Below are 21,616 nucleotides of genomic sequence, written 5' to 3' on the forward strand. Positions count from 1 at the left end.
AATACCTTTTGTTTCTGTTTCACCTAGCTTTTGTCCTTGTATTCCCCTCGTCTTCCCAGAGAGCCATCCTTTATAACAAAGAATTTTTAGAAAAAGAGAAAAGGGGGAAGAAAAGACAGCCAGAACCCATCAATACATCCAAAAAACTCTTTATATTCTAGGTAATATTTCATACATTTGGACTCTAGTCTCTGAAGAGGAGCAGGGAGGAGGTGTCTTCCTATCTCTTTTCTTTGGAGACACACTTTTAAAAACTAATTCTTTGTTATCTCATTATACTCATTTTTTGGGGGGTGGTTATTGGTCTTTTGTTGCACTTGCTGTGTTTATTGTCTCTCTGGTTCTGCTTCCTTTGCTTTACATCAGTTCATCAATCTTCTATGATTCTCTCTATTCCTCTTATTTGTCACTTCTTAGGGCACAGAGATATTTCATTATGTTCTTGTCCCACAATGTGTTAGCCATTTCCAATCAATAAGCTTCTACTTTGTTTCTAGTTTTTTGATACCTAGGAAAATAGCCCAGGTTTTCAAACTGCTTAGTACTACTGCTTAAAGATGGGTACCATGGTTGTGGAAGGTGAGGATGGGGAACCTTCTCTACCCAAGGCCTTCCCCAGGAGCCTTGTATCAGGCTAGCATTTAGTCACCCACCCACTTCTGTCCTCTTGGCTCTGGAGATTTCTCTAGTTCACTTGAGGCCTTCCCTGGATGAGATCCATTTCCTGCCTCCTGACTGAACTCCTTTTGGTTGCTTCTGCTTGCTGGGAGACATGCGGGACACACCTGCCATGTGGTTGGACCTCCAGGGAGGGCCTTGAGCTTGTCATCACCCACAAGTGTTTCTTTCACTTCTATGTTTATAAACTTAGGAATTCTCTCACCTGATCCTAAACTTCTTTGATTCTATCTTTTCCTCTGTGTTATGACCTGGGCTCTGTTCTGTATCCTCTCTCTTCCTCCCAGTTAGTCCCTCCACCCCTTAGTTCTTTCCCAAACAATCAATCTTGTACTCTCCTCTCTCTAATTTATCACCTTGGTGAATCAGTCCGTCTGATAATGATAATGATCTTCTATGCTCAAATCCTTATCCCCATGGCCTATTACTGATCATGGCTTGCCAAACCCTACCCTTACATGTCTCCTATTGTCTTCCACCTTCATTTTTTGGTTAAACCCTTACCTTCCATCTTAGAATCAATATAGTATATTGGTTCTGAGGCAGAAGAGAGGTCAGGGCTAGGCAATGGGGGTGAAGTGACTTGCCCAGGATCACACAGCTAGGAAGCATCAGAGGTCAGAGTTGATCCCAGGACTTCCTGTATCTGGGTCTGGCTCTCAGTCTACTGAGCTACCTAGCTGTTCCCCCTTCATTTAAAAAAAATAATTTAATTTTTTTTTGTAATTTGGAAAATATTATTTAATTAATTAATTTAGAATATTTTCCATGGTTACATAATTCATATTCTTTTCCTCCCCTTCTCCCACCCCCTCCCGTAGCCAATGAGCAATTCCACTGGGCTTTACATGTGTCATTGATCAAGACCCATTTCCATATTATTGATATTTGCACTAACATGATCATTTAGAGTCTATCCCCAATCATATCCCCATCAGACCATGTGATCAAGCAGTTGTTTTTCTTTTGTGTTTCTACTCCCACAGTTCTTTCTCTGGATATAGATAGTGTTCTTTCTCTTAAATCCCTCAGAATTGTCTTGGATTATTGCAATTCTGCTAGTATAGAAGTCTATTACATTCGATTGTGCTATAATGTATCAGTCTCTGTGTACAATGTTCTCCTGGTTCTCTTTCCCCCCTTCATTTTTATTTAGTAGCTGCTGAATTGAGCTCAAGGAAGTCATCAACCATGCTGACTTGGCCTACCACAAATTTAAGTTATCTGATATCAAACAGGACCTTACTGTAGCCGGGTAGTCCTTTTATACATCCCTAATACATTTACTCTCCAACTCATCAGAGCCGTTATTCTAGGCTCATTCTATTCTATTCTAGGCTCAAATGAGATCATATTTTAAAAGTGCTTAACATTGTGCCTGTACCAAGTAGGCACTATAGAAATCCTTATTTCTTGCCCTCCATTCTGTTCTCAAGCCTCGCATAGCACCCTGTCCCAATCCTTTCTGATGAGGAGCTCACTGAAAATATTAAGGTCATTCACCGACTGCTCCCTTTTCTTCCCTCCTCCTCAGCTCATATCACTCAGATCTCTTTCCTCATTATTTCCTCCTTCACCCCGGTCTCTGGTGAAAAAAGTGGCCAAGAGAAATCCCTCTATATGTATCCTTGATCCTATCCCTTCTGGTCTTCTCCTTCCTCTGTCATCTTCATTCTTTTTCTAGTTTAATTCCTGGTTCCTTCCCTACTGCCTAGAAATATATCAAAGTGTCCCCATCCTTAAAAAACCCTCCCTTGATCTTAGCATCCCCACTAGCTGTCATCCTGTAGCTCTCCTCTCCTTGAAGTTAAACTCCTTGAGAAGGCTGCCTATACTTGTTGCTTCTACTTCCTCCCTCTTAACCCAAACCCAAACCCAAACTTTCTATTGTCTGGATTCTTATCTCATCATTCAGCTGAAACTACTCTGTCCAAAGATGCCAGTGATCTCTTAGTTGTTAAAACCAATGACCTTTTCTCAGTTCTCATCCTTCTTGACTTCTCTTCAGCCTCTGAAACTGCTGCCACCCTCTCCCCTCTAGGGTTTAGCGGATATCCCTCTCTCCTGGCTCTCCTTCTATCTCTTTGACTTCTCTTCCTCCATCTCTTTGATTGGATCCTCTTCTGGATCATATCCTCTAATTGTAAGTGGCCCACAGGGTTCAGTCCTGGGTCTTCCTCTTTTTTCCCCTCTAGATTTTTTCACTTGGTGATCACATCAACTCCAGTGGATTCAATTCTCATCTATGCAAATAGTTCCCAGCCCTGGTTCCTCTCCTGAGCTCCAGTGTTGTTTCACTGATTGGATATGTCAAGAGTATCTCAAACTCATTCTGTACAAGATTATCATCTCCCCACCTCCAGTCCCTTTCCTCTTTTGAACTTCCTTCTCATCCTCAAGGGTATCACCATCCTTCCAGCCAGTGTAAGGGGGAAAGGGGCTAATTGTTAAAGGGTTGGACTTGAGTTTGGTTGCCAGGAATTTAATTAATTCCAAAGAGATTTTATTTACAAGTTATTTACAAAATATAGAAAGAGTGAAGCAGGAAATCAGAGAGAGAAGGTAAGATATCTAGCCTGAGCACTAAGTAACTTATTCCTGGCCCCTCTGGGCAGGGAGAATTTTTTTCAGCTGGCCTTGGCAAAGCTGAGAACCCGGGAAGTCTCTTCAGAAAAACCAGCAGTTTAGAACCAGCTTTTCACTCACCAAGTATCAGTCCAGTCAGCAGATTCTTCTGCCCCTCTTCGCCAGCCTCAACTCGGAAAGCATGAAGAATTTGCCTCCAACAGAAGTGGAAGTCCAAGTCGAACTCTGCTCCAAGAATCCCAGTTCCAAGTTGAACTCCACATTTTCTCTTGCGTCACTTCCCCTAATTCCATGTCTACCAACACAGCTGATGCTCTACTCCAGGACTGCCCAGAAGGCAGTTTGTTGATTCTGATTTGTTTACCTTCTATCACACACATGGGTCACAGACCTCCCACTTCATGATTAAGTAGGATATTTGCACTTTTGGTGATTAGATATAAATGGGCAGATCTTCATATTTAACTTTTAAGTACTGTGTTTGCACTTTTTGTGATTGAATCTAAAAATAGGCAGGTCTCCATCCTTAACTTTTAAGTAGGGTGTTTACACTCATGGGGATTAAAATAAAAAATAGACATGAGTTGTGATTTAAATCTTCACAATCAGGGAAGCGCTAAGTACCTTCATTGTTACTATCAGGGGAGAGACAAATTCAATCTTCACACCAGCCAGACTCATTCTCTTCTTCTGCTCTTCTCTCTACAAATCCATTCTTTTGTCAAGTCTTGTTATGTCCATCTTGATGACCTCAATGCCCCCTTATCTTCTCTGACCCTGCCACCACCTTGGTTCAGGCTCTCATCATTTTACACTTAACTCTCCTCCATGTATTTTATGGTCAGGGGACACATGACTTCTTGCTGGCCTGCAAACATGGCACTCTCCTCTAGACTATGCTTTTTCGATCTAAATACAGTGACTGACAGGGTACTTCACTTTTTTGGGAGGTCTTCCCATGCACACACCAGAGAGACTAGGATGGGGCTACTTGGCTGGTGACTTATGTCAATTGCCACCCAGTGGACAACTCAGATATCACATTTCTTTACTGGAGGCTTAGAGAAGGTCTCTTAAAAGCCAATCTGGATTGCTTACACTATCATACTTCCACCTGCTGTACAAAGTACACAAAGGTCGCCCCAAATGAGGAAACTGAATTTGGACTCATTAGCTCTTAGTTTGAATCTTGTCTCTGATACTTCTTATGTATGTGACTTTTCTAGTGCTCACTTTCTTCTTCTGTAAAATGAGGGTGCTGGACCAGACTGCCAAGCAAGGGCCTTTGTGAGCATAGGATCATTATCCTCTGAATAAATAGGAAGTGATTATGGAGGATGTTTGGAAATATGTGTTCAGTAGCACCTTAAAATTGTCTCAGGGAAGCTGCTCTCTGAAAAAGACAGGAATCTCTGATAGCATTCCAGAACAGATACAAGACATTTTATAATTCATTTTACAAAATGTAGAAAGAGTGAAGTAAGAAAATCAGAGAGAGGATAGGGTAAGGTATCTAGCCTAAGCACTAAGTAATTTACTCCTGTCCCTGGGCAGGGAGAGTTAGTTCTTAGACCTTGGCAAAGTTGAGGACCTGGGGAAGTCTCTTCAGAAAAATCTTGCAGTTGAGTCAGCTTTTTCACTCTCCACGTGTCAGTTCAAAGGAAGAGATTTTAGAACAAACTCACCAGGAAACAGGGTCTCAGGTCCAGTCAGCACATTCTTCACCAGCCTCCACTTCAAAGAATGAAGAACTACCAGTCAAACTCCACTCAGGAAGTTGTCACTCCCTTTTAAAGACACTTTCTCCTGCATCACTTCCTGTGCCTTCCCCTAATTCTACATCTACCAATCGCAGTTGAAGCCCTGCTTTAGGCCTGCCCAGGGACAGCCAATTTAATTCTTATTCGTCACCCACATACTTGGGTCACAGACCTCCCCCACTCAAGTGTGAATGGGGTATTTACAATTTAATCTTCACAATCAGGGGAAAGTTAATTAATTTCATTTTCACAATTAGGGGAGAGTTAAATTTATTCTTCACAATCCTCAACACCTGCCTCAGTGACTTGAACCTAGTAAGTGTTTAATAGATGTTTGAGAACCTGTAGCCAATCTTTGTGGAAGGCCAGTCCTGTTTACTGTATATTTTTAATGTTGCTTAGTCAGGTGACACAGTGCCCAGAATTGAGAGGTCCTGGGTTCAAAGATGATCTCAGACACTTCCTAGCTGTGTGACTCTGGGCAAGTCAGTTAACTGTGTTTTTAGCCCTTGCCCTTCTGTCTTAAGAGTTGTTATTAGGACAGAAAATAAGGATTAAAAAAATAATGCCCGTGTAATAAATCAGCAGACAGCAAAGGGGGAAAATGTAGGATATAGATGCACTAAAATCTGTGGCTCCTGCCTTTGTGGGAAGCTGCTATTAGAGACAGAGGGATCTCATAACCACACTCCCAGATGTGAATCTAGCTAGTCTGGGGCCAGTTTTCAGTAGGCTCCTGCCCTGATAACTTCACCAGTTCTCTCTCTCTCTCTACCTGTCTCTCTGTCCATCTCTCTCTCTCTCTGTCTCTCACTCTCTCTCTCACACTCCCATCCTCCCCTTTAAAACTAAAAATTTCCCCCTGCAACCCACAAAAACACACAAGACAGACTGATAAGAGGCCTGCCATGGATTCCCACTCCTGGGAACCCACATTTTTTGAGTGTATTTCCATGCTAGCTCCTAAGACACAGCCTGTTGGATTTCCAACTCCATTGGACAAATACGTGAAGTGCTGACTTAGTCAGTCAACAACCACTTCTACGTGCCAACCCTGTGATAAGTGCTAGGGATACTAGTAAGAAGTGCTTTTCCATGTCTCCACATTAGAGTTCTAGGGGAGTTGGGCGTTTCTCTTATTTTTTTTACAATTTTGCTTTCCATTCCAAATTTTCTTCTTCCTCTCCCCAACCCATTGAAAAGGCAAGGAATATAATATCCATTGCAAATATGAAATCATACAAAATGTATTTCTGAATTAGCCATGTGGGGGAGTAAAGGGGGTCTCTCTTTTTTTTTAATCCTTACTTTCTTTCCTAGTAACAACTCTAAAGCAGAAGGGCAAAGGCTAGGCAAACAGGGTTAAGTGACTTGCCCAGGGTCACATAGCTAGGAAGTGTCTAAGGCCAGTTTTGAACCCAGGACCTCCTGATTCTAGGTGTGGTCTTCTATACACTGTGCTATCTAGGTGCCCCAGGGTGGGGTGGGATCTTTTCCCCCCTAATACTATAGGCTCAGGTCTCCATTCTGATCTAGTTCCCCAGACTATTAGCCACCAATGACTAACTCCTCAGTTTTATAAATTCATTTTTACAAATGGCTCTCCATTTTGTTCAAAGGTGTTTTATTTTTCCATTTCCATGTAACCACAATTTGAGCAAATGGTTTTCAAAATGAAAAGATCCAAATTGTCTGCCTTCCTTCCCTCCCTCCCTCCTCTTGGAGCTGGTATGCCCTTGGATCTGGATGGGGATCCATTTTAATAAGAATAGAAGTACAGTCATTTTCCTGCACCCCTTGGGGAGCATACCATCCCCTCTACTCTCCCAGTCCCTGGGGAGAACAGGATCAGACTTAAACAGAGCCTTCACCCTCAAGGAGTTTACTTCCAAATGTGACCTAGCTAAGGGCTGGGCAAGTCTGTGACCTGTGGGTGTCAAAGGATACTTTTTACCTTGGGGCCTCACTGCTGAGCTGACTTTCTGAAAAGCTGGCATAGGTTCCAGGGTACAATATCCCTAAAAGCAGGAAGAATAGGGGCATGTAGGTGGCTCAGAAGGGAGGTCCATCTGGCCCCTGATACTTCCTAGCTGGGTGACCCTGGGCATGTCACATCACTTAACCCTGGATGTGCAGCCCTTACTGCTCTTCTGCCTTGGAGTCAATGCTTAGAATTGATTCTAAGGGGACAGCTGGGTAGCTCAGTGGATTGAGAGCCAGGCCCTGAGACAGGAGGTCCTGGGTTCCAATCTGGCCTCAGACACTTCCCAGCTGTGTGACCCTGGGCAAGTCACTTGACCCCCATTGCTTAGCCCTTACCACTCTTCTGCCTTGGAACCAATATACAGTATTGACTCCAAGACAGAAGGTGAGGGTTTAAAAAAAAGAATTGATTCTAAGTCAGAAGGGAAGGGTTAAGAAAACAGGAAGAATAAACATAAAGAGATATAGAGTAAAAGCTTGTATTCCCAGGCCTCTTGTCAGCTTCACATGGGGAGGGCCTGAGGCTTCTGTCCTCTTTTCTCTGTCTGGAACAAAGGCAGGGAGGTAGTATTTAGACACAAAGGGCTGGCTATGGTGGGCTCATTAGTGTCCTTCGAATGTCCCCCAGTTGCGGCTATCCAGCTAATTAAAGAGGCTCTTCTCCACCTTGGCGCTAGTAGACCAGAACCAGTCAGAGAATGTCTGCTGGAGCTCTGGATCTCCCCAAGGCACTTCCATCAAATGCCATCACGCTTCTCTAGGTTCATCCAGGCTCCTCAGCCTGTTCTTTAGGATGCTGATGCCTGTGTCCCAGCCCCCGTGTTCAACCAAACAAATCCTCAGTTTCTGCCTTTAAGGAGCTCTGCTTGAAGTGAGGGAAGCACATACCCTTAAGAAAGAGGAGGGGGTGCAGCTAGGTGGCTCAGTGGATTGAGAGCCAGGTCCACAGATGGGAGGTCCTTGGTTCAAATGTGGCCTCAGACACTTCCTAGCTGGGTGACCCTGGGCAAGTCACTTGACCCCCATTGCCTAGCCCTTACCATTTCTGCCTTGGAGCCAATATACAGTATTGATTCCAAGATGGAAGGTGAGGGTTAAAAAAAAGAAAGAGGAAGGTTGGGCCAATTACAGATGCCGCAAAGAGTTCCTTAGAATGAATCAATGACCCAACAGATGGATTCCAGCGCACACTATGTGCATAGCCCTGTGCTAAGGGCTCAAGAGCAGGTGGTAAAGCAGAGCCCACTCGTCTTCCCCCCAAGGAGCTCCCATTCTAGTAGGGGAGACAGCACATAGAGGAGAGTTCAGCTGGAGAGTGGCTAGAAAGGCCCTGTGGTCCCTGGGATGCAGCACCAGGTGGTAGTGAATCTTTTGTAATGTCGTGTCCTCTGAGCCAATGTGTTCATAATGTCCAACCATTTGATGGTGCAAGGATTTTGGCGATGAGAACTTCACTTTCCAAGAGTCTGGATGTTACAGACCAGGATACCCAGTACCGTGTGGATTTCCAAAGAGCCCTCTGCCAATCTGCAGCTCTTGGCAGCTAGGTAGAACAATGGATAGCGTGCTGGACCGGAGACAAGAAGATGACTTTGAGCTCTGCCTCGGACACTTACTAGCTGGGACCCAGGGCAAGGCAGGCATGCACATGATCTCTGTTTGTCTCAGTTTCCTCACCTGTTAAATGAGGATCATAATGGTACCCACCTGCCAGGGTTGTCGTAAGGTTCAAGTAAGGTTTTATAGATATGTGAATGTACATATTTATAGTTATATTTCACACACACACACACACACACACACACACATGGCTTCACAAACTTTAAAGTGCTATATGTGTTAGCTAAGACAAATAATACTGTTGTTGCTGAGCCATTTTTCAATTGTGTCCAACTTCTCAGGACCCATCTTAGCAAAGATGCTGGAGCGATTTGCCGTTTCCTTCTCCAGCTCATTTTACAGGTAAAGAAACTGAGGCCAACAGGGTTAAGTGACTTGTCCAGGGCCACACAGCAAGTAAGTATCTGAGGCTACTGGTGTTTTCCTGACTGTAGGCCTGGCACTCTATCTACTTTGCCATTAGCTGCCCAATACTAACAAGAATTCACATTTACATAGTTCTTTACAAACATTATTCCATTTGATTCTCATGGTGATCCCAGGAACATTATTATTATTATGTCCTTTTTACAGATGAGGAAACTGAGATAGGTTAGCTAAGAGAATTGCTCAGGGCCTAGTAAAGATCTGAGGCAGGATTCAAGTTTCAGACTTCCTGACTCTTTGTGACACACTGGTCATTTATTGTTATTGTTTTTGTTGTTGATCCTCTAGGTTAGGTGCCCACTCCCAGCCCATTGCTCACCACTTCTTTCTCTTTAGGAAACTGAAATCAAGATGTGAGCTCAGCTGTTTTGGGGCTTCAGAGAGGTCATGTTAGACAAAATCTGGGAGCTTCTTGTTCTCATTACTTGGTCTACACTGGCAAATGCTCAGGGGCAGGTTGTGTGGGAGTTTCTTGTTTAGTTGTTTTTCAGTCCTGGCAGACTCTTTGTTACCCCATTTGGGGTTTTCTTGGCCAAGATGCTGGAGTGGTTTGCTATTTCCTTCTCCAGCTCATTTTACAGATGAGGAAACTGAGGCCAACAGAGTGAAGTATCTGAGGCCAGATTTGAGTTCAGGAACACTTGTCTTCCTGACTCTGGGCCCAGCACTCTAACTACTGTGCAACCTAGCTGCCCTGTGGGATGGGAGTGGCAGAGCTAAACTTAAAACCAGGTCACTAACCCTGGGCATCCATAATGTGAATTTTTAAATCTCCATCTTGCTTGGTCTTCCACCCAAAATTGTGCACACCCACACCACACAGGCATGTGCTAGTCAATGACAAATCAGAAATAACTAACTGCCCACCTGGGCTGTCCTAAGCCAAGCTTGAGCCACCATTGGCACTTGTGAGACACAGGAAGTGACGTAGAGAACAGCCTCTGGAATTCGCTCACTTCCTGTGGACAGGGCTAGACGGGAGTTCGTGCTAGAAGCTTGAGCAAGGTGGAGGCCTGCAGACAGCTTCCCTTCAGATCGGTCACGTGAGTCAAGGGCTGATTCTTCTTCTCTACCTTGGCCCCTTTGGGCCTAACTCCCTCTGGCCAGAGGTTGAGTAACCCCTTCCCTTTTCTCCTCTCTCCTTCTCTCCCTCTCCCTTCTCTTACTCCCATTGTGATTAAACCACCATAAATTCCATTCAGACTTGGTGTTTCATTTTAGGAATTTCATAAGTAAATTCCTTGGCGGCCATTGTTCAATATTATAACAACCTTCAACGGTGATATTTTAACTACAACAATAATCACACATTGTGACATTATGCCCATCCAGCGGCCCCCACCTCAGCACTCAGCCACTCAGGCCACTTCCCAATTCTTCATCTCTGTGTGCATGCATACACGCTCAGGAGCACCCCCCACCACAACCCCCCATCTCTGCTCCCCTAATGCCCCTCTGAGGGCTCTCTGCACTACCCCAGACAAAGGATTCCAGATTTTCTTGTCTGCAGGAGCCTTAGCCAACTTCTGCCTCCCTCAAGGCTACAAGTGATAGTCCTTTGGTTATTTTCTTTCAGTTGCCCTGAGATTTCTCCCTTTTTGGCCACACCAGGAAAGCAAGAAGGATCATCTAATCCTCTATTCAGAGGCCACAGAACCCTTCCATTTTTCAGATGAGGAAATTAAGGCACAAAGAGGTTATAAGACTTGTCCAAGGTCACATAGCTAGTGTTTGGGCCAAGATCTGAACCCCAGGACCTCCTGACTCCACATTACTGTCCACACTTTCAGGGGTACCAGTTTTTTCCCCTCCAAATTAAGCCCTGTGCTGTCCCAATCTAATGATACTCAGAAAAGCTCTGCCTCTTCCTGTTGTGGTCAGGGGCTGATGTACAAGCGTGGCTAGAGCTGGGCCCTGCAGAAGATTGCTTACTGCTTTTGACTCAAGAGTGGCAGAATTTAGAAGACTCCAGAGTAATTCTGAAGGCATTTGGGGAGTTAAAGAAGTTTCTGGTCCAGCAGCTGACTTAGGACAACCAATTCTCTGGGTTCCTCTAGTGAGTGAGGTTTATTTTCCATCATCCCCCCCACTGAAAAAAATCATGGCCTGCAGTAGTGGGAGCCTGGCCGTCCCCTCTTCTAGGGTTGCAGTGGGTGCCTCCCACCTAAGGAGAGTTGCCCATCATGTGTGGGTCTTGAAAGTGGGGCCTTGGCTAACCAGGATTTACTGGGGAGTTCCCCTGTGCTTTAGACTTGGAGGGTACCAAGATTAGTCCTGTCTGCTAAAAGAGTGGGACAGTAAGCAGCCCCTCTATAAGCGGGACAGGCTACCACCATAAACTGCCATTCCTTCCTGCTTCCTGAGAGCCCCATCCTTTTCCACTAGGGTCCTGGTTCCCTAAGATGAGGAGAGGGAAATGGGGTCAGTGTGATGAGGTCGCACCTCACCTGCGAGAATCCACTCCTGCCTGCTATCCCCTTTGCCACACCCATAGGTTTGCTTGGTGGGTAATCTTCCCACTCCAAGCACCTCCCCATCTCATCAGAAGGCCCTGGGCCTTTAGGACCTTGGCCTGGAGCTATATCTCCCTTAGGCAGCTAGGTGGCACAGTGGAGTTGGGAGAAACTTGAGGTCAAATGTGGCTCCAGGTACCCTGAGCAAGTCACTTATCTGCCTCAACTTCCTCAAGTGTAAAATGGAGATAATAATCGCATCTACTTCTTAGAGTTGTTGTGAGGATCACATTATAAAAGATTTGTAAAGTGCTTTGCACAATGTAGTACGACCTCTCCTTTCAGGTTTATTTTGCTTTATCTCCTTTGATTTAGTCAGAGTTCTCATTGAACTGACCTTTTTGGTGGTTTTGATGCAGCATCTCCCACCTCTGTGTCTTTGCATTGACTGTTTCCCATGCTTGGCATCCACTCTCTCCTCACCTCCTCCTCTTAGAATCCCTGGCTCCCTTCAAAATGTAGCTTATGTACTACCTCCCAGAGAATGCCTTTGTTGATTACCTGAATTATGCTTCCTTCCTTCCTTCCTTCCTTCCTTCCTTCCTTCCTTCCTTCCTTCCTTCCTTCCTTCCTTCCTTCCTTCCTTCCTTCCTTCCTTCCTTCCTTCCTTCCTTCCTTCCTTCCTTCCTTCCTCCCTCCCTCCCTCCCTCCCTCCCTCCCTCCCTCCCTCCCTCCCTCCCTCCCTCCCTCCCTCCCTTCCTTCCTTCCTTCCTTCCTTCCTTCCTTCCTTCCTTCCTTCCTTCCTTCCTTCCTTCCTTCCTTCCTTCCTTCCTTCCTTCCTTCCTTCCTTCCTTCCTTCCTTCCTTCCTCCCTTCCTCTCTCCCTTCCTCTCTCCCTCCCTCCCTCCCTCCCTCCCTCCCTCCCTTCCTTCCTTCCTTCCTTCCTTCCTTCCTTCCTTCCTTCCTTCCTTCCTTCCTTCCTTCCTTCCTTCCTTCCTTCCTTCCTTCCTTCCTTCCTTCCTTCCTCCCTTCCTCTCTCCCTTCCTCTCTCCCTCCCTCCCTCCCTCCCTCCCTCCCTTCCTTCCTTCCTTCCTTCCTTCCTTCCTTCCTTCCTTCCTTCCTTCCTTCCTTCCTTCCTCCCTTCCTCTCTCCCTCCCTCCCTCCCTCCCTCCCTCCTTCCTTCCTTCCTTCCTTCCTTCCTTCCTTCCTTCCTTCCTTCCTTCCTTCCTTCCTTCCTTCCTTCCTTCCTCCCTTCCTCTCTCCCTCCCTCCCTCCCTCCCTCCCTCCCTCCTTCCTTCCTTCCTTCCTTCCTTCCTTTCTTCCTTCCTTCCTTCCTTCCTTCCTTCCTTCCTTCCTTCCTTCCTTCCTTCCTTCCTTCCTTCCTTCCTTCCTTCCTTCCTTCCTTCCTTCCTTCCTTCCTTCCTTCCTTCCTTCCTTCCTTCCTTCCTCCCTCCCTCCCTCCCTCCTTTCCTTCCTCCCTCCCTTCCTTCCTTTTTCTTCCTCCCTCCCTTCCTTCCTCACTTAGCCATGTATATTCTTATCTGTTTATGTGTTGTATTTCCCTAGTGGAATGGAAATTTCTTGCTTCATTTAGTCATCATATCCCTAGTGCCTTGCACACAGTAGGGGCCCTAATCTATGCTTCCTGGATTGGATTGGAAGCTACTTGGTGATCTGTGGAGGTGAGTTCCATTCCAGTGCTTGGGGTCTCTGTCTCCCCCTCCTCCCCAGCCTCCCCTCGGTGGCCCAGGGGCATCATTTTCTAAGTAGAGCCATCCCAGTCGGTGGGTCTCGTGTCAAGACCTCTGGTTGCTTCTTCAAGTGGTGGCTGCCAAGGAATGGCCATCACTCCTCTCAGCCCACGAGACTAGAGTTTGGTGGCCAGAATAGAATTGGGAAAGGGACAATGCTGGGTGGGACTTAGGGGGTCCATAGTGCCTGTTAGATAGCTGACAGACTGCTAGCTTTGCTTCCCCCATCTAAGAGAAGCTGCAGCTGCCTAGGTCAGACTGTGGCAAGGCTTTGAATGAGATCAGAAGGGTCATAAATTGAACCCATGGCCTTCCATTGGTCCTAGGACAGCTACAGCCAGTCTCTTGATCTCACCCTTCTTTAGGGCCAAATCAACAAATCATGTGCTGACCCACAGCCCAGGGTGGCCCAGAGATAGGGTGACCTTATTTTCCAAACCCCAAATCAAGCCACACAGGCTGAGAAAGCAGAGCTCCTTCTGCAAAGCCTCAACCAATCACTATTTAGTTAGCTTTTGCTATGTGCCAGGCATTGTGCTAAGTACTGGGAATAAAAAAACACAACCCCCCAAAACTTGCATTCTAATTAAGCTTCCTTAAACATTTATTTTTTTTAAAGATCCCATTAAACACATGTCAAACCCAGGGGAGTTGCTCGTTGGCTATGGGAGGGGGTGAGAGAAGGGGAGGGAAAGAACCTGAATCATGTAACCATGGAAAAATATTCTAAATTAATTAAGTAAATAAACTGAATTCAAGATCCCATTAAAAGCAGGACTGTCTCAGAAAAGTGGAGCTGAAGCCCCAGGAATGACCATCACACCTAGGGACCCCCGGTGCTTCCCAGTCTAGTGTCCCATAAAACAGAGAAAATATTGATTAAATGCAGCCCAATGGCCTAATCTTCTTTTTCAACCTGGACCAGTGATTTCACTGGCGCTGTCAGTGAGTAGGCTTTCTCCAGCAGGGCAGGTCTGTACCTGCTCGGCCTCTAATAGTCTCAGAAAATTGCCTTCAGTCCTGAGAAGTTAAGTCACACTTGGCCAGGACATGGGCGACTCTGAAAGGGAAGCTCTAGCTAGTAGGCTGTGCTGAAGCACTTAATCCTAATCCTCCATCAACAAGAATTCCCTCTTCCCTTGTAGGTCAAAGAGGCAAGTGGAAAGAAAAGGAGCTAGGTCTGGATTCATTGATTTTGCCTTCAGGCAGGGCCAGTCTCTTACAAAAGCCACCTTTTTCCATCCCTTTACTACCTTGGGACATGGGTGGGGGTGCCATCAGAGAAGCTACTTAAGGGACAGTTGCCCAAGTTATGTTACTACTCAAACCCAGGAAGGTGGGAAAGGATTGACAGGGAAAGAGGGAACAATCCATTTTGATAGCAGAAGGGCCAAGGCATTCTGGGGAATGACCTTCAAGAGCTGTTGAGAGTTTGAAGACCAAAACAGGGATAGGGAAGAACATTATTGCTTCATGGCCTTGCGATCTTTACTGATAAGTAAAGCCTCTTGCTGAGCTGTACTGAACGGAGCATAACAAGAGTGAAATAGAACGTTCCATCTCCTTGGTTACTCTCAGATTAAGTAAAGGCTAAAGAATGAGGCCATTGCATTTGGCAGGCGATGGGTCTGTTAGGGAGGGCCGCCACTAAGAAGGCATTATACCAGGGACCCATTTTAAATAAAACTGAAGATAATTAAGTTTATTGGTAGTGTTCTTCCATCTGCCATTCTGGACCTCATTCAGCTCCTATCCTTCTAAATGGCCAGTGATCTGCTTTCTTTTGCCCCTTGGCCTCCCCTTAGTTCCATAGAGCAAGTCTGAGGGAACCTCAGAAGCCCAACCCCCTCATTTTACAGAGGAGGAAACTGAGGCCCAGGAAGGAGAAGTGATTTGCCCATGGTCACACAGAGCATTTTAGGTCTAGAGTTGTAGGGGCCTCAAGGGCCATCTAGTCCAACCCTCACATTTTATAGATGGAGAAACTTGAGGCCCAGGAAGGGAAAGGACTTGACCAGGGTCATATAGCTAGTAAGTATCTGAGGTGGGATTAGAACCAAGATCTTCCTTATACCAAGTTCTGTGCCCTTTCCCTTGTACCCCACTGCTGCCCATCCAAGGGGCTGTGACCTCTATGGTTTCCCTCACTGAGAAGAAGCCTTCCCCTTTTCCTCATTCTTCCTTATATCCCAGCTCTTGTGTTCTTAGGGGCTTACTAGATAACTAACCTCTGCCAAAGTAATCAACTAAAGTATACTGGGCGATAATGGCTTTAGTCATTTATTAATGGCTGTCTTTGGAGCTATTGCTCTATCTGTTTGGAGATTTCCCTCTATCAGGTTAGTAACCCCAGATCCCACCCTGTCCAGCCTCTCTTTCTTTGGGAGGTCAGAAATTTCCTTCTTGAAATGGCAACATTTCTTCCATCAAAGTAGTTGAGCCTTATGGACCTAGAGAATTGTCCCTGACTAGGAGAGGTTCAATGATTCACCTGGGGCCTTGTTGTTTCCTGTCTGGAATGTTCTCTTGATTCACCTTTATTTCCTGGAATGACTCCCTTCAGTCCAGAGCTCAGGTGCCACATCCTACAGCAGGCTGTACCATCCCTCTTCCCTTCCAGAAATGATTTTGGATGTAGATTGTCTTAAATCATCTGTGCCTGAGTTGTTTCCCTGGAGATCTCCCCCATTCCCCCAAGTGGAATATAATCCCTGGACCAGGTGCTGGGATAAAAACTGAGAGTCTTAGCCTGTTTGCTCCTTTCTCTCTTACCATGGCAAGGTCACAGCGGAAACTGAAAGGGAGCTCAGGAGTGAGGATCAGTGCGGGGTTTTCTTTCTTTCATGAGCTGCCCATGGGCAAAGAGTTCATCACTGGTCAGATGTCTCGCTGTGCTTAGCCAGGCTGGCCCTTGGAGAGTAGAATAATCTGTTTCGGAAAACCATGCTTTTCATTCTTTTGAGAAAATCGTGAGCGTAGTAGTAATAAAAACAAACATTCTAGTATTTGAAGAACAAAAAATAAGATTATATATGAAAACATGAACTTCTCTGATGTTCATTTAGTTTTTTTAAAGGAGATATACAGTTTAATGAGGCAGTAACAAAATTGCCCAGTTTGTGTCTCTTTGTGAACTTGTATACATTTTCTCATGCTTTCTCGTGTGTTTACTGGATACTCTTTCTTCCCTCCCTCCCTTCTTTTCCTCCTTTGCCAACTCCCATGGGTTCAATGATCATCTCTATGCAGATAACTTCCAGATTTATATGGCCAATCCTAGTATCACCAACTGCCTTTTGTATATCACAAACTGGATATTCCAAAGGCCTCCCAAGCTTCACACGTCCAAAACAGAACTGTTATCTTTCCCTTCAAGCCTTCCCCTCTTCCCAGCTTTGCTGTTACTATTGCAGCTTCATTGACAACTCTAGTTCCTCTTTCACACTCACAATACATCTCTAACCCATTATTGAATCTTGTTGTTTTTGCCTTCCCAATATTTCTTCTTTCTGTCCCTTTCTTCCTGCTCCCACTCTTCTTACTCTAGTTCAGACTCTTGTCACCTCTTGTCTGGATTATTGCGATAAACTTTTGCTTAGTGCCCCCTGCCCCAAGTCTCTGCCAACTCCAGTCCATCCTCTACTCAGCTGCCAAAGAGATCCTCTTAAAACTGAGCTGACTTGGAAAAATCCAGCGTCTCCTCAGTGCTTCTAGGAATCCTATTTGGCATGTCAGACTTTTCACAAGCTGGCCCCGTTGTCGAGAGATCACCGAGAATGAGGAAGGCAATGGAGTGCAAAAAGACAAACGCCATCTCCTGAATCTGGGTCTTTTCACTCAAGGTCCCCCTCATCTGGAAAGCTCTCTTTCCTCCCTTCTGCCCCTTGGCTTCCCAGTATTCCATCAAGCTCATTCAGATCTCCCTCTATGAGTGCCTTCCCTCTGAGATTTCTTTCCATCTACTCTGTCTCCATTTTGTATGTTTATAGTCATTGATATGTTGTCTCTTCCTTTAGATTGTCAGCTCCTTGAGGGCAGAGACCTTTTGGGGAGGCTTTCTTTGGGTCCCCAGCACTAAGCACATAGTAAATGCTCCTTGACTGACACCAATTGCTTTGCCTCCCCCCCAAAGAGCAGCTTTCTAAAGTTGGTCTCTTCATATCTTCTTAGCCTAATTTTCCTACTTTCATCCCCATCCACTATATTTCGCCATCTCACTCTCTTTGGGGCTGTTGGTTCTTAGTGTTTGGGAGTGTTGATCTTTCACCTGGAGTTTCACACTAATCACCAAAGATTGCCTGCTGCTCTCCAAAGTTCAGACCTTCTTGTGGGAGCTCGAGATGGCATTTTCTGGGCCCTTCCACTAGTTATTCTAGTTCCCCTCCCACCGTGGGGACAAGAAAATGACTACCCTTAGTGGGTGGGGAAGAATCACTTTTCAGGCTTCTCGGCACAAAGGTACTAACACTTGCCCATCTATTTATTATTGATTGCTTACCTGGTCAGGACTGATCACTAGAGAAACATGAAGAGAAATTAAATAGTGGCTCCCTGGGGAATATGGGCTAATTTTAACCTGACTTTTTGGCAGATGCAGAGAGCAGAACCTACATGGTTTCATTCTCTCCTCTCACCTAAACACCCTGACCTCTCTCTGCTGCACGGTGAAGAAACTTACCAAGTATCTACCCCTCATTGCTCCACCCAGACAAACTACACTATATATAGATTCCTGGGTGGTTGTGCTAGGCACTGAAAGACAACTTTCTACAGATAAAACCGGAAGAAAAAGAATTGCTTCTCCCTGCTGCCTAGTCCCACTCACAAGACCCCTGATTTCCCTGGAAATAGATATTGTCGTCATTTGAAGATCAGCTCTGGCTGGTGGAAATCTGGCATTTCTTAACGTGAGAAGGCAAGTTTTTCCTTTGCTTACCCTCATCTTTGCTTTGATATGACTGAGTACCAAAGTATATATTGACTTAGTTTGTGGAGTCTTTTCAAGTTTAATGTTGAATTTCTCTGCCTTCTCTTCTTTTCCATCCAATGCCAAGTGACTGTTTTTATGGTAGTCCTTTTGTAAATATTTATCAGGAGGGACTATAATGGGCGATGACTTAATTCCTCCTCATTTCCAGAAAGTGTGCTGTGTTCAAGTTCAACGTCCCCTTTTCTACTTAGATGAAGTATTTCCATTAAAAAAATTTCTTTGCCTTTTGACAAAGTAACTTTTTTTCTTTCAAAATTGATGTTGCAATTTTGTATTCTGTCTCACCAATATTTCCTAAACTGTCCCTCCCTCTGCCTGTCCTCCTCCTTAGAAAGCCATCCCTTATAATGAAGAACAAAAAAAGAGGAAAAAATGTCAAGAAAGTTAATCGCTGATTAGAAAAATGATCAGAATAAGAATTTTGTCAACAAGGAGGCAGAGACGGGGACAAGATAGGAGGGGAGAGGGAAAGAAGGGAATTTGAACTGGGAGACTGAAAGCTATCAAACACCTTGAATAAACCTTACTTATTAGAATCTGGGTTCTTTTTGTTTTGGAGTTCTGGATGCGGGGGGGAAGGGGAAAGAAAGGGTGCTTGGATGTTTCTGGAATATGGCTCTGTGGAGTCACAGAGTAGGAGGAATTCAATCATACCAGGTGACAATCTGCTCATTTAACTGTAGGTAGGAAAATGAATCAGAGCAGAGGGACACATGTTAATAATCTTGGGAGTTTCTCAGACTCAGGAAAGCTGCCCAGCTCAGGAGAGATGGGTGTAGTTATCATGTCATTATCCCAAGGGATAACTAGTGATTTCACTGACAAACCCTGTAATTATGGGTATCCAAGATCTACTTACATTCAAAGAGAAGAGAAATTGGAAGCAGGAAAGGGTCCTGGGGGGTGTGAAGTACCATTGGCAGGAAGAGAAGTAATAATTTTCCTCCAAGGCAGGGTTTTTTCTTTTACATCTTTATTTTAATACATTTTTCCTTTGTTGTTTTAAAATTTTATCTATCCCTCTCACTAATCCCAGCCTTGAACACATTTTAAAAACACCCTGAAAAAAGAAAGGCCTCAACATATAGCAATATAGTCCTACAGAGCAAATTCCCACACGCACTGTGGCCAAAAATATCTCTCACTTTCTGTTACTTACACACCTGGAACACCTGCCTGTCAGGAGGCGAGTGCTATGTTCCCTCTTCATTCGTTCGGCCTTGTTTAGCATTACCTTGATCAGAATTCTGATGTCTTTCAAAGATGTTCTTCTCTCAAACGTTATCGGTGTATAAATTGTTCTTTTAGTTCCACTCATTTCTCAGTTCAGAAAGGTCTTCCCAGTTTCCTCTAGAGCTATCCCTTTCATCATTTCCTATGGCACAGTAATATCCCATTAAGCCCATATGCCATAATTTGTTTCACCATTACTTAGTAGGAGGACATACTCTTAGTTTCCAATTTTTTGCTACTACAGAAAGAACCGCCAAAAATAGTTTTGTACATGTAGGCAGCTTGGTGGCATAATGGATAGAACACTGGATGTAGAGTGGGAAGACACCATTTAGAATTCAGATCCCACCTCAGATACTTAAGACCCTTACTGGCTATGTGATCCTAGGCAAGTCCTTTAACCTCAGTTTCCTTATCTGAACATGGGGGTAATGCTAGCACCTACTTGCCAGGATTGTTGTATCAAATAAAATAATGTTTGTCAAATGCCTTGAAAACCTTAAAGTGCATATAAATGTAGCAATTATCATGCAGCTTCTTTTTATCATTTCAAAATATCTCTTTGGGGTATGGGCCTAGTAGTGGTAAACCTGGGTCAAAGAACATATACATTTTTATAACTCACTGGCCTTTGTTTCAATTTGCTTTCCACAATGGCTGGAGCAATTTTCAGCTCCACCAATGATATACTAATCTACCTGGTTTTCCACAGTCCTTTCGAAAAAGGAAAACTTGTCATTTCCCCCTTTTGTCATCTCGCTCAGTCTGATTTATTCAAGATTTAGAACATTTTTTTCATATGTTTATTGATAGCTTGGATTTCTTCCTTTGAAAACTACTTGCTCATAGCCTTTGACCATTTATTTACTAGAGAATGGCTCTTTGTCTTATAAATTTGAATCAGTGCTTTATGGATCTGGAATTCTTTGTCAGAGAAATTTGTTCCTAAATTGTTCCCACTTTCCTGTTTTCTTTTGGATTTTTACTATGTTGGGTTTATTTTCACAGTTTTTTATATTTTATATCATCAAAATTGTCCATTTTATCTTATGGGATGCTCTCTATATCTTGTTTAGTTATGAGCTCTTTTCCTATCCATGGATCAAAAAGGTAACAGCTTCCTTATTCTTCCATTTTGCTTATGATGTAAGTTTTTGTATCTAGGTCATGAATACATTTGGATCTTATGTATATGGTGTGAGGTGTTGGTTGAAACATGATTTCTGCCACACCTCCTGTCCAGTTTTCTTATCTCTTTTTTGTTAAATAATGAGCTTTCCTCTAGTAATTGGGTTCTTTGGCTTTATCAAACACTATTCTTCTGTGTTTGCACCTGTCTGTTTTGTACGGTATCCATTTCACTGATTGACCTCTCTTTCTTTAAGCCTAGTATCTAGTCATTTTAATTATTACTGCTTTGTAATACAGTTTGAGATCTGGCTACTTAATCAACCTACTTTTTCTCTTCCATTATTACCCCTGAGATTCTTGATCTTTTGTTACTACACATGAATTTTATTTTTTTCTGGATCTGTAAAATATCCTTTGGGAGTCTTAATGGAACATTCTTGAAAAATAAATTAATTTAAGTACTATTACCATATTCATTGCACTGTACCTCTGAGCAATTAATATTCCTTCAATTATTTAAGTTTGTCTTTATTTCTGCAAAGAGTGGCTTATATAATTGGATTAATATAATCTCTGGGTGAATCTTTGGGGAGACGCAAATATTTTATAGCTTCTATAGTTATTTTGATTAGAATTTCTCTTTGTAGTTTTTCTTTCTGAGTTTTAGTGGTTACATACAGGAATGCTAATGATTTGTAAGGATTTATTTTATATTCTGCTACTTTGCTAAAGCTAATTATTTTAATGAACTCTCTAGGCTTCTGTAAATATGTCACCAATAAAAAGTGGTATACTTGTTTCCTCTTGGCCTATACTTATTCCTTATTGCTGAAGCTAGCATTTTTAGCACTATGTCAAATCATAGAGATGCTAACAAGCATCCTTGCTTTTCTCCTGATCTTATTGGAAAGGCCTTCACATTTTCTTGATTCTGTTTACTGTTTGATTTTGGATTAAGAAAAATATTATATACTAATTGAGGAAATGTCCATTTGTTCTTATGATT

The 21,616-nt window shown here is 43.9% G+C and overlaps 1 protein-coding gene across 2 annotated transcripts in view; it reads left to right on the top strand.

Annotated features, from left to right (window-relative positions):
• Positions 1–21,616, top strand: part of LOC100019455 (A-kinase anchor protein 17B-like) — a 98,848-nt gene that overhangs the window by 14,207 nt on the left and 63,025 nt on the right. Inside the window, exon 1 of one of the 2 annotated variants that reach the window (XM_056809865.1) lies at positions 7,269–10,096. The exons of the other annotated variant lie outside the window; for it this stretch is intronic. The gene's annotated coding sequence lies outside the window, so the exon portion shown is untranslated. Of the gene's footprint in view, positions 1–7,268; positions 10,097–21,616 lie in introns of those variants that run through there. 2 annotated transcript variants of the gene reach the window in all.

This window comes from Monodelphis domestica, chromosome X (assembly GCF_027887165.1).
Source record: "Monodelphis domestica isolate mMonDom1 chromosome X, mMonDom1.pri, whole genome shotgun sequence".
NCBI lineage: Eukaryota > Metazoa > Chordata > Mammalia > Didelphimorphia > Didelphidae > Monodelphis > Monodelphis domestica.